Below are 13,880 nucleotides of genomic sequence, written 5' to 3'. Positions count from 1 at the left end.
GAGTGCAGCAGAACCAGACAGACACAAACAGAACAAAGAAAACAGCAGAGGTAAAGAACATACTGACAGGACTTGGGAGGGGACATGCCTGCCTGTCTGCTTTCTCTCTTTTACGCACATGGCGTCCATCCGTATGAGAAATGTGATTACAAATGAGAGTGTGAGTGAGAGAGCGGAGTGCCACAGCTGGCATGGCATCTGGCTTGGCATATCGTTGCCCGGCCTCGCCCGCTGCCTGCGCGCTCTAATGTGGCTGTCGACAAGCCCATTAAGAAGCCATTACTAAATGCTCTGTCTCTGCTCCTCTTCCACGCCTTATAGCACAGGCCCGGGGGAATGCCAGCAACATGGAGGAGACGGAGAGGAGACGAGCAAAGAGACAGACAGACAGACAGACAGAGAGGAAACACAGGGGGAGGAAAGATGGATGGAAGTTTATCTTAGAGAATTAACAAGTAGATTTTTTATTAAACTTTTGTGTCAGCGACTGTTTCAGAGACAGAAAAGTGACGGAGAGGAGAGACTCTGAACTTACTTTGTACTTCACCATCAGAACAGACAACTACATGAGGAAGTTCTGCCTCAGGCTCCAGTGGATGGAGGTGTCAGATGAAGTCCCCACATCCAGACAAAGTTCAGTGCTGGTCTAAATAATTTACACTCACATTTTTAAATAAGGTACCAAAGTCCTTCAATAAGTGTCAGAATAAAGAAGATGGAACATTTGTGAAAGATATTGAAGTGTATTTCAGAGCTGAAAAAATGACTTGACGAACACAAGATTTAACCGTTCTTATAAGCAAACCTTAAAAACAAAAAACAAACAAAAAAAACCAAAAAGAAAAATCACTGGTTGCGGTTTATCAATGTTTATATTTTGTTTTCTTTATCTTCTCTGATTAAATTAAATAAAATTAAAAATGAATACAGGATGAGCACTAATCACAATTATGATTTTTGTCAGCACGAAACTTGACAACCTGTATCATATCATAAAGATATGACTCTTCTCATTTGGACCTGATTAAAAACAAGATCATCATAGAATTTGAATGTTTCTATACTATTTTGTTAACCTTCATAGTTGTGTTGACAAAAAAATTATTGTCAGATGTTTCCTGTAAGTGTCCTGTACATTTGTCACTCTTTTGTTCTGTCCTCCACGCAGGTTTATACCCCACCAGGAGCCTTTCAGGAGTGAAATGCCTGCCTGACATTGCTGACAGGCTCAGACTGTGTTTATTTTGTAATTTTTTGTTGATTTTTGTACCTCTGCTGTGGTTGACTTGGCTTTGCAGTGAAATGGTTTCACTGTATGTTTTAAGTGTGTTTATTGTTAATATATCCAACTATGTTATGCTGTGGAACGCGAGTCTGCACGGGGCTTTTTACTTAGAAAATTTACCGGATGCTCTATGCTGTTCCTGTGTCTGACTGACTGTCTGGCCTGACGTGCTCCGTGCAGCTTTATGCAGCCGATGTCTGCTTCTGTAAAAATAGTCTCAGTGCGTATTCACCACGCAGCAAAGCAGAAAGCTGCTTCTGAAACTTGCCCTGCTGTGGCTGGTGGAGCCACAAGGATTGTCCAGAATGGCAGTAATCAGCTCTGGCCGGCATGTCGCAACCGTAACCCAACGCATCTGGGAGCCGCAGAGGAGAAACACTGCTGCCATCAATGCAATCGAGTGTATTAGGTTGGTAGAACTGGAGACACTCACTGAGCAGCAACAATCGTCTTTTCAATTTCTCTCCAACATGTTACAAATGCCAACAACTCATGCCTAACAGCAACACACTACTTTCTGTTGGGGGGGGCCCTTTTAATCTCGATGTTGTCAGATGACTGTCAGCCATCGGCCCAACCCTAATACAGTACGTATCTTTTCCATTGCTGACACTGTCACTGCCTACAGGCACACACACTGTCTCTTAGAACGGGTCACCAGATTAGACCTGCTTGTGTTGCACATTCCCACTTGGTGACTCTGATTCACACATGTTCTGGACTACACAGCTGACATATTAGGCAGCAGATAAATGTGTTAGAAGTGTGTCAGGCTACCTGAGGTGAACCCCAACATGCCTGAGAATAGCGAACTGAAAGATTCGAGGAAGGTAGATCTCAGATAAACACATGAAATAAATACAATATAACAAAAGTACAATAATCAGTCTTTCTTTATTTGTATTTCCCTTTATCTTCCCAGGCCAAGAGGAGGTGTGTCACACAATGAGGACTGCCTCGGAGTACAGACAAGGAAACTTGTCAAAGGTGTTGTTGGTGGTTAACACTGTCTTGAGAAGCTGGAGTGGAGGAGAGGCAAGGCAAAGAGGAAACGAAGAAGAGGGATGGAGGGAAATGTTTAAAAATGGGGGGGAACAGAAGAGAGAAAAAAAATAAAGAAACATTTTACTTTTAATGTTTCCATACAGTCCATTTGCGATTAACTTGGAAGGATCCTCTTGAGCTAACAAATCACAGGTCATTGTGTCTTTTATTTACATGATTTACTTTAATTGGGGTTGTGCACCTTACCTGCAGGATCTGCATCTGGGTACATGCTGATTGATTCTAGTTAATTAAAGGCTCAATTTGGATTAGACTTGGCAGTATATGGTGTGCTATGATGGCATTTGATTACTGTCTTCACATACTTTTGAACAAAAATAACATCATCCCACAAAGATGGCTGAGGAACAGAGGCTGCCACGACAGTTTTAAAGCTTTCATAAATGGGGAAAAAGGTTTACATCCATCTGACATGATTCACAAATACACTCACCAAGACTGTGTGTAACTTCATGTTGTGTGTGTGTGTGTGTGTGTGTGTGTGTGGAGCGGTGAATTGCTCTTTTCATGAGTGACTGTGACAGGTTTCTCATCAGGCCCTGAAGCCTCTGCGCAGTTAGAGACCATGTACAGCACAGCCCCCGAACAACAAACACACACACACACACACACGCATGAACGCACGCTGAACTGGGCGATGGTGTAAAAGAGAGAGTTTCCTGTCAAACTACAGAGTACCAGAGATGTACTCGGTACCACACATGCATGCGTGTGTGTGTGTGTGTGTGTGTGTGTGTGTCTATGCGTCTGCACCGGCTGCTGGAACTAAGCGGGGCTCTTAATCACGGTTGTAACGGGCAACATTACCGGCAGCGGCAGCAGCCTAATGATGAATGCCCGAGTCTCCGTTCAAACCCTGACCTCCTTTTCTGCTGCGATGCACAAAAAAGCTTGCGCTCTCTCACCAAAACACACATACACCTGCATTCTTATACACTCACACACAAACAGGCATTAGTTTGCATCAACACACACGCCCCGAAGAAAAACACTGCCGAAGCAAGCGGACACACACAGATACGCTCACACGCTCAGAGACTACACTGTGCATGTTAGCAGGCATGTGTGTGTGTGTGTGTATGCGTGTGTAGGTATGAGATAATACAACCTTTTCTACATTGTATTCTTTTAACCAATCACACATTACTTAGAGAGCAGCATGATGTCACCCAAAAAACTCAAAACATATCCTATGCTTGGCACAGTAAGACGACAGTGAGAAAAACTGTGAAGTAATTGAGAGAGACGGAGAAGGAGGGGGAGGTATAAGAGTATGAAACGAAATGTAAATGGGAGGCAAAGAGCTGGAGAAATAGAAATAAAAGAGAGAAAGAGAGATCAGGACATGAGAGAGACAGATGGTGAAAAAAGGGAAAGTAAATGGGAGAGATTTTGCAACAGAGGGAGTGAGTAGTTCTCAACGAGTGTAAAGTTTTGATGAAGGACAAACTAATGTCAGGGACTGGGGCGGTGCGGGCTTCCTGCTCCCCGGCTACCACATGTGATCCCGCCTGTCACTCACACTCCATCGCCATGACAATCATCGTAATGCCGACGCCTGGAGGCGGGGACAAGCCTGTCCTTGTAACAAACAGAACCCCTCCGCGGTCTGACGCCAGCAACTGCCGAGAATCTCTCACACACACACACACGACGGTGATGCCACACAAATAGAAACTCCTGCACACAAAAGTTGAAGTGAATTCCAGTTTAAATGCAGCTCCGCTTTTCCGCAAACAGTGATGTGATGTGATGTGTTACCGTCACAGTGTCCAGAGAGTGCTGCGTGTTTTGTCAAATGCCTTCACTGTGTAATATGCAGCTGCTTGTGCATCTGGATGGATACATGTGTGCGCCTGTGTGTGTGCTTATACATTTATTCATTGTATGCATTCATACAGTCCATGTGAGCTTGTGATTGGTGTGTTCACATATCATATATTTGGGTGAGAGATGATTGAGAGAGAGACAGAGACTGTGTGTGTGTGTGTGTGTGTGTGCGCGCGCACTAGCCATGGGGTAGGGAGCAGGGACTTGTCAGGCTGAGGAAGAGATGGCAAACTGGATGGTGATGCCAGCCCCGTGTGACAGCTCCTTCACACACATATGCACACACTTGCACGCACATGTATACACACATGCTGTAACCCCCGAAACCTACCCTAGCCCGCACTCTAGAGCTGTGAAAGCTGGGACGCAGAAAGAAAACGAGACTGGTGGAACCTCCTTTAACCTGGAGGCTGATCAGTGTGTGTGTTTGGGTGTGTTTGTGGGAGGTGGTGGGCTAGCGGGGAGCAATGGGGGAGAGGGGGTTCAAAGTGTCACATCAATTTGTGGCTGTGCTGTTTCTGAAAGAGGCTAACCCCACTGCCACTTAGGCTTAACACAACAGTGAACAGCACACTGGCCGACAGGACACATACATACAATATGCCCATGTATGTACACACACACACACACACACACACACACACACACACACACACAGAGTTTTAAACAGATTTCCAGTCACATTTCAAATCCCTCACAAGGTGTTAACGTACCTTTGTCATTTTATTTCATTTATTTTTTTTGACAGGGCTTGTTAGCTGTACCAGAGTTAGATATAAGCTAATTTACATCCGCCCTGAGCAAGAGACAAGAGGTAACGTCGCTGTTGGGAAAATTCCGAACACAGTGACGAGACAAAACATTTTCACCATACAACGACAACATCAGCAATCACAACAAGACTTCACTGCATCAAACAGCAAGATTTCATGAGATTAAGACACACACACACACAGTTGGCATTTATGCATTACAGGTACACGATTGGGTTTAGTTGAGCCATGATTTCATCCTGAATTTAAAATCAAAGTATTCTCTTATATAACTTTGTACTGAGTTCCAAAGTACATGTTGCTCTCACAAAGAGGGCTGATTTTCAATATTGACTGCAGTACAGTCACTGAACAGGCTGTGGATGCATTTCAAGACTTCATCACACACACACACAAGCATTTTTTTGAGTTGAATGTCATTTTCTGCAAATCTATCAAAGCCTGAAATTGTATTTCTGGTGGGATGCGCCAATGTGCCTCCGAGTCCAGAGCGCAAGCAGCCACCGGAGGTGAGGTTGCTGGTTAAAAACCCCCAGGGGTGACCTGGCCAGGGCCCCAGACCACTTTAACCACTCGTCTCCATTAACAGGCTCCCAGATATCATTATGCTCCCTGGGGACCAGGCGTGCTCTAACCAACCATTTACCCTCTCTCCTCTATTTCTCTCTCGCATCTCTCCCTCGCTCTGCCACGATGTTGCTCAATGAAAAAAGACAGCGGGGAGAAAAAATATGAGATTGATTTATTTGCTTCAGTGTTCTTTGGGATGGAGTCCTCTCCCTCTTTTTCTTTGCTGTTGCACTCTCTCTCTCCCTCTTTCTCTGCAAACTGAAACCAATTAGTGAGCAGAGCACTTGTAGCGGGGAATGTAGGGCAAGCGAGGAGTAATAAAAAAGTATTGACTTTTCTGTGACTGTACGCGGCGTGAAAGGGGTGCCGCGGCCTTGTCCGACATGAAAGGAGCTCCATTAATTTCACTTATTTCACCCAGGCCCCTGTCAGGAGGCCCTAATGCGTCCCAGGCGCACTTCTCACATGCAGGCACTCAGACAGCGCAACGCCGCTCTAGCCTGGTTACCAAATGAGTTTACATTATATATCAGAGCGAGTGAGAGAGGGGAGTGCAAGAGAAAGGAGTAATTTCTAATTCCCTGGTTGAGACACAAAGCGAGGCCTTTCACACGTAGCTAATTTTGCCCCAGCCTCACCTCCTCATCCTCCTCCTGCCTCGCTTTCTCCCTCTCTCTCTCTCTCTCTCTCTCTGTCTCTCGTTCTGCATCATGTAAAAGCCACAATTCCAGGAAAATGACCCACAGTACAATAACAGGACCATGACAGGAGCGCAACAAATCAGCCTGAGAATGTGACAGTAAAATAATTTGGTTCCAGTATACTAGTGATCACTCAGGCCTCAAGAAAGGTAAAGTAAAGCAAAAGTAGACTGCATGTTCAATAAACATCTGCTGCAAAAGCGTAAACGGCCTGATGTAAAAACAGTAACAAAAAAAAAACTTGAAGAAACTTGTCAGAAGCCTGCTACTTCCTGCTTTATCATCTATATTGTTTAGAGATTAGAGACAAAACTAGAGCAAACAATCCTTAAAATCATCTGTGGACAGTCATATTAGCATCAAACAAGCATTCCACTCTAGTCTCAGTGTCTGTATCTGTAGAATATGTCACAGAGATTACTTTAGATACAACAGGCAAAGGCAGCATTTCTCTCTCTCTCTCTCTCTGCCTAGAGTTCATCTTGCATGGGGATCACAGAAAGCACAGTGCCTTTCAACATGTTCCACACCATGAGAACTCAGTTGTCATAACTGAATTATTACAAAAGTACTCAGTATTCATGAGTCTGGCCACATCCATCTTAAAACTCAGTGTTTAGTTTTATCTTGACTACACAGAAGTTTTGTGACTGAGACCAACAAACACTTGGCAGTATACTCAAAATCACTTCTGTGTCAGTTCTCATACATGGACTCACAAACTGGAAAAATCATCAACAGAAAATGGCGCAACTTGTAGTTAGCTTTATGAACCATTATCAAAGGCGAACTTCGTGCAGAGAGAGCACAGAGCTGGCAGTCACTGCACCACACACAGACAGTGTGTGAGGCGCAGCAGTCATGAGCTGGTCACGCAAGTAGTGTGGCCCAGGCGTTAGAAGAAAACACACAAATCTATTTTATCATCTAGACCCATCTAGATCATCTCAACCCAAATCCACGTGATATACAATTTGTTCTTGGAGGTCTTCAGCGAATTTGCCACAGTTTTACCAGCATTCTTTGGAAGATGATCTCCTGATTAAGTAAAACCAGTTAGCGTTGAGAGGCTCGGCGAACATTTCTCATCTGGCTCTTGGGGCTGGCCCACAGTCGCAATTTACCTGGAATTTTAGCAGCGTTGTGTATGAGCCCGTGTTTGTACGAGCACGCATGCATGCATGTGTGTGGCAGAGATAGACGCACCCCGTGAGTGTGTGTGTGTGTATGTGTGTGTGTGTGTGTGTGTGTGTGTGTGTGAACAAGAGCAAAGAGTGAGAGGCTATCTGCAGACAGAAACTAATCAGTGTGTGTGAGATAAGAAAGCAGCCTTTATGGTGTATGGTAATCAGCCCCCCCTCGGCCTGCCACCGCCATGCATAATCACCACGACTTATTCACATGATTGATGAAATATGCGTCTGTGAAATCCGAGCTGCTTTTGTTATCATCCTGTTTTCCCCCCCCACCCCCACCCCCCCTCCCCCCACTTCTCTTTCCTTTTTCTCTCAATCTTTTTTTTTGTCTTGTTCAACCTCTCTGTCTCTCTAAATATCTCCTCTCGCCTCTGCAGTGGCCGGAGATGTTTGGAACCGTGTACAAACAGGAAATTACACACACGGCATGGGGTCCCCTCTTGAAAAAACTATGTACATGCACACACGCGTACACTCTTTCCACACATACTTTTCTCTCAAAAGGCAGTAACATGATGCACGAGAAAAGCAACAATCGTATGAAGAGGAATACGAAGAAAGGCAGATGGGGAAAAAAAGAGAGGAAGAGAAAAGAGGAAGAGAGAGCGAGTAAACGAGGGGACACATTAATTGTTCTCTCCTGCAGAGAGAAGTGTTGGCTGGATTAGAGGTGGATGAGAGAGAGAGAGAGAGAGAGAGAGAGAGAGAGAGAGATGGGGTGATAGATGGAATTAGATGGATAGATGCTTCAGAGAGCCTCTTGTCATTGACACTCGATCGCATTAATCAGGGAACGGATGCAGAATTTGCAACTAACGCAACGCGAAGAAACAAATAGAGAGCATTTAAACTACAAAGCAGCAGCGAGTCCATACGAGGACACAGCTACGGGATTGAGTGACTACATTCCGACATGTGTCTGTATTGGTGTTTCAATACTGGACGATGCTATCGGCGACGGCTGACAATCGACTACTGAGCCCTGTACCATCATAACATTGTGACTTAGAAGGGCTCCCAGCAGGCTGCACAAAAAAGTAGTGTGTCCGCCCAGTTAGGAGAACCCAAAACAATCAGTTACACTAGAGGCCGCAACGTTTATTTACTCCTGGTCACTGTTCGGGCATTTCTCTCAACCATGCCATTGTTATTTGAGTTTTCTTCATTTTCTTAGGATTAGGTAGGCGACAAACTTTGTGTCAAGCTTCTGAGGGTGAACACAGCTAACTTACGACCATGTGGAGCGGAGGAGTCGCATGAAGACACTCTTAAACCCAGCACAGGGATGCATGTCGATGGTGACAGGAGAAAGGTTTCTCAGCTGGATGGGTGGACATGTGTCAGTTTGGTGGACAGCACCCAACTCTAGTCTGAACATGCTGACAAAAAAAAAACAAAACTATACATATATACACCTACACATATATACGTACATGAACCACCACCACTAAGAAACATCTTTACTGACATCACTGTTGTGAGTCTCGAGGTGTCTCTTGAGTTTTACAGAGGTCTTCCCAGTGAAGCTTGCTCTTTCAACAGCACCATAGGTGCGTTTGGTACTGAATTCTGGCCCATGGTTTACCTGCCAAACAACTTGCAGGGCTTAGGTTAACATGCAATGCAGGATAGTGAGGGAGAGACACTGTTCGAGAAGAAGGCTGGGACTAGCACTGATTTGGGTTGAGAGTAGGCGCTGGGGAAAGGTGGGGGCTGAGACTGAGGGTAAGATTAAGACTGGGGCTGGGGCTGGTGAATTAAGCCCCCAAGCCTCGGGGTGCTATTACACATCTATAATGAGAAACGGCGAAGAGGGGGGCTTGTCTTTGCACCTTGGCACACCTTAGATTAAATATGCACAATTCCCATGCAAAATGGGCCAGGAACAGCCGAGACCAGCGTTGCTGTCTAATCCCCTGTGCTGGAGTTGTTTCAGCCAGGGTTAACAGGCTCATCAGTCAACACAGGCTGCTTAGCACAGGACATCAAGGCCATTTGCAGGTTTAAGTGTTTGTGATTGCTTCCCTTTCCTGATCCCGCCGCCACCCCAACCCCCCGCACATGCTCCCTGTGCTGGCTAGCGAGCATATGAGGCCGCAATAAGACATACACACATATATCACACACGCACGTATATCAACCATGCAATAGCAGAAGTAAAGGTGTTGCTTTCACAACAGCCCAAAAGATAGATAGATAGATAGATAGATAGATAGATAGATAGATAGATAGATAGATAGATAGATAGATAGATAGATAGGTAGATACCGTAGGTAGATAGATGGATAGAGAATAAAACAAAAACAATGGGCAATAGAATTCCTCAGGAGAAAAAGAACATGTAAAATGTGAATCAAAACATATTTTCTACCAGCTATTAGAAAATGTATTCTTTCTTTTGTTTGACGGAAAACACACATGTAGGTCTATGTCTGCTGTCTGTCCACACCGTAGCTTCATCACAATCCATTTACATTTCACAGCCGGGGTTGACTTCTATCACCAACGCACTGCTGTATGAGAGGGCTGTCATGTTCTTCAAGTATGTCTGTGTGTGTGTGTGTGCGCGTGTGTGTGTGTGTGTGTTGTGTGTGTGTTGTTCATTCAGCTATTTGATAGCACACAACAACACATTGGTTGTGAGAAAGGCGGTGAGGGGGGAGGAAGCGGCAAAAAAAGTTGCAGCCAGGTACTGTAGATGAAGAGGATGGAGAAAAGAGAGAACAAGTGTGCAAATAAATAAGACAGCAAGGGAAAGAGAGAGTGATGGCAGGAGATAGAGATCGAGATAGGCAGTTATTATACCACACTACGTACAGTATGGTTCAGTGGAGCATATCTGCACAGGGACAGGCGGTCCATTAAAAGCACCGACATCCTTATCCTGCTTGTCTGCCCGCTTTCTCTTACATCCACGTATACATGGAGAAGAAACTCTAAATGAACCTGAGAGCGATCGTGCTTTTGCCTCAGAATAACCATGATGACAATGCACTTTATACAGTATACCTACTGTATAAAGTGCATCTTGTGATGTTGTGTTTCCTGAAATTATATATATATATACACACACACACACACACACACACACACACACATTTTGTCTCTCTCAATCTTTCAGAATGGTCCATCTAAATTACCTTTGAATTGTTTCCTCCTGAAATGTAATGTAATTAAGTTTTGCTTAACTGATGTTATAAAGACTGCCTCTACATGAGAGATTATTTGTGTAACACTGCCACGTTGCTATGTTAACAGTAACACAAATGCTATGTGGAGTAAACACAATTTAACAAAAATTACTTGAAAATAACTAAATACTTCCTTTGCTTTGTTTTTTTATTTTCACCTTGCAGACTATAAATTTGTATCAGACTTGCTGTGTAAGGCCTTGATTTACTGGAGGCCTGAAGGTTACATTCAGGCCAAAAGAAGAAAAAAATCTGAACCTGCCACTGAATCTTTCTCAAGGCATAAGTTGTGAATATTTTCAATGATAAATTGCCAACACCATGTTATTTATTAGTTTTAAACAGCAGCTTGACACAAATTCACACAATTAAGTTTAAAAAAATTGGCCTTAAGTGACCCGAGTTAATCCGGTCAAGTCGGGCCCAACAGCTCTGAACATAAATAATAAAGTCTAATGTCATTCATTCTCTTAAGTCACACCAAAATATGATTGCTAATCATTTAATTGAGATTGTCCATTTAATATCATGCTGTGTGCGCTCGGCCCTCGTCGTTACTCTGTGTGCAGGCCTCGCGGTGCAAAATGCCACCGTAATGGAAGCGAAGTGTTGGGTTAATTGATAAATCTGAGGTCCTGAGTAGGAAGGAGTGTGGCAGAGGGAATGTTTTATGGCTGTGCAAATGAAGGGGCTGCAGAGTTTTACACACGCCGTAAAATGGTTATGGAGAATTAGCGTTCTTTCTTTCTCACCGCAGTAACCTGGACACTAATGCAGCAGAGCCGGAGAGATGGATGGACACGATAACATCGGAAATACATACACGGACAGACGTGAATAAAAGGTCGACACATATGAGTTCAGGCATCGGCTGCCCCAGCCCCACCTAATTCCATTGTCTCTACTGGTGGCCTATTTCAGTTGAGGTATTAATTGCTGATGAATACTGTTCCCATTAAAAATATCCCTCATACATCAGTTGTGTGCATCATGGTGATACATTACGGCTGAGGCCATTAAGAGAGAGCCCAAATGTGTGTGTATGTGTGTAGACACACTTTATCTGTCCCCGTTGCCTGAAGCTTTGCACCCACAATATAAAAATGACAATAATAAAGCTACACCACAGCAGTTTGGAGGACACTATAGTGTGTCGAGGTGTGTGTGATGTGGCGTGAGGCGGTAACGAGGACAGCGCTGGGGCAACATCAAGGTGTACGTGCGGTTGGGCTATCGGCAAATGTCTGTGTATATGCATGTATTTATGTGCATACATGTGATTGTATATGTCTGTGTGCATGTGTTCCGGAAAGCAGTGATGCCTGTGCAAACGCATGTTCTGGTGTACCAGTGTGTGTTGGTTCTGATCAGACGCTAGGTTTTTAAAGTTGTGATGGGTGTCAGTCTAATGCGAGAGGAAGGAAAAGCTCGGAGCGCAGACAGACACAGACGTGACCACTCACTGTAGTGTACTTGATTAGCACGTAGCCTCCTAATTAGCTGTCCTCCATGGTTACAGGCAGTACTGCTGGTGACATGGCTAATAACACAACCACAAAATTAGCATGGACAGAGAGGGCTTTCCCATATCTGCATTTGAAATTAGTTGTTGCTGGTGCAGAAGCTTAAAAACATTTGAGAATTTTATCTCACAATGAATGTTACAGAGCTGGCTGCATTTAAATTTCAAACTTTGAGAGGTTTAGGCACTGTACGCTCACAAAACCTAGCCTTTCGCGAGAGATGGGAGATGTGGACTGAGCTACAGTGGAAAAACTGAGGTCTATGGAGCTGATCTTTCGTGAGGAACCTGGCAAGTCATGGCAAGGGCGCAAGAGGAGCTGGAGAAAGGGCAACCATTACAGCCCTTGGTCGCAGTTGTGGTCACTGAGATCCTGAAGAGGTGGGCGATAGCAACAATGTGATTATGCGAGGATGTTTGTGTGTCCCTAGATTTTCTTACTGTGACACAGATGTAGAAGGTAAATAAAGTTCCAGGAGTCAGGGGCTATTTCTAGACTTTGGTTCGGACTGGGGATGCTGTGTGCTGTACTGCCAAGAGCTGTGGTGGTCAAGCCAGAGAGCAGTGTTTGGGAACTAGAAAAAACTGGGCTATGTTAATGATGAGGCTTCAGGCTGTGTAGAGGGCTGAAGCAAGGCTTAGGGTGATGATTACAAGCAGGGCTAGGTAATGTGGCAGAGGCTGGGTGAGAGGGCTGTGGCTGGGGTTGGAAAATAATTAGGAGCATGGCTGGATAGCATAGCTAGATAATGTGGCTGGGGGCAGGCTGGCTGGGCACGGTATGAAGATGATGAGTACCAGGGTTGAGCTGTCCACTCCATTGGCCCTCTGAGCTGTGACAAGAAGCTCTGCTGGCTGCTGCTGTAGCTGGGGGTGATGCCAACGATAGGACTAATGCACTAATTACCACAGAGCGAGAGAAGAGAGAGAGAGTAAACAGAGGTAGAGAGGGATGCAGAAAGATGGAGCATCCGACAGAGAGACGAAAGAGGGCGAAAATCTGAGGTTCTGTTGAGCTCTGAGTGACAGCAGTATGACACGACTGGGCTGTGAGCAGGCGCCGCTATCTTCATCATCTTCTTCAACAACATCCTACACAGCAGCAATGTTATCACAGAGAGAAGGGGGGTCAAGTCTGGCCAAAACAAACGACTGTCTGGGAGGCGTGAGTGTGTCTCTATGCACGCATGCGTGTGTGCATGTGCTAGTGTGTATGTGTTCGATATTGTTTAGGCAAGTAGCAAAGCCTTCATTTTGCAGCTTCAGTCAGAGAGACAGTTAGCTGATAGGGATAATGTATATATGTGCGGATTGCAAACACACAGAGACAAACATTTATATACTCACATAACTTATTGATGCAGAGTTACACTTTTAGACTAGTGTTGAGGTGGGGGGCTATTTTAAGAATTGACTGTATAAGGTATGGCCTGTGCTTTCTGGTCTCAGTGTCTTAGACCTGCATTCTTTCAAATGACCAGCAGAGTTCGGCTGGTTTCGAAATTAAGATTTTGATTAAGATTTGGTACCCTTGTAAATAGTTAACCAATGGCTGCATTAGCTCAATTTTAATAAAAAAAAAAAAAAAGGTTTACACTTAAAGCAATATTATTTGTATCTCAGAGAGTACTAGCAAGCACATGCACACCATGAGCATAAAGGGGTGACATGATGACATCACTGCAGCTGTATTTTTAGTCAGTGACTAATCCCATAATGTAGACGAACAGTCAGTTACTCACAGGAC

The 13,880-nt window shown here is 44.5% G+C and overlaps 1 protein-coding gene and 1 long non-coding RNA gene across 2 annotated transcripts in view; one reads left to right on the top strand and one right to left on the bottom strand.

Moving 5' to 3' along the window:
* Positions 1-261: 261 nt before the first annotated feature.
* On the top strand, positions 262-2,603 carry LOC119017948. The gene is made up of 2 exons (XR_005074613.1): positions 262-1,694; positions 2,208-2,603. It is a non-coding gene; the product is annotated as an uncharacterized LOC119017948 (long non-coding RNA).
* Positions 2,161-13,880, bottom strand: part of spata17 (spermatogenesis associated 17) — a 33,962-nt gene continuing 22,242 nt past the window's right edge. The window contains exon 10 of the mRNA XM_037095153.1: positions 2,161-2,304. The gene's annotated coding sequence lies outside the window, so the exon portion shown is untranslated. The remainder of the gene's footprint in view (positions 2,305-13,880) is intronic.

This window comes from Acanthopagrus latus, chromosome 4 (genome assembly GCF_904848185.1).
Source record: "Acanthopagrus latus isolate v.2019 chromosome 4, fAcaLat1.1, whole genome shotgun sequence".
In the NCBI taxonomy this organism is placed as follows: domain Eukaryota; kingdom Metazoa; phylum Chordata; class Actinopteri; order Spariformes; family Sparidae; genus Acanthopagrus; species Acanthopagrus latus.
The sequence above is the reverse complement of the archived record's forward strand: the minus strand, read 5'-3'. Positions and strand labels throughout refer to the sequence as shown.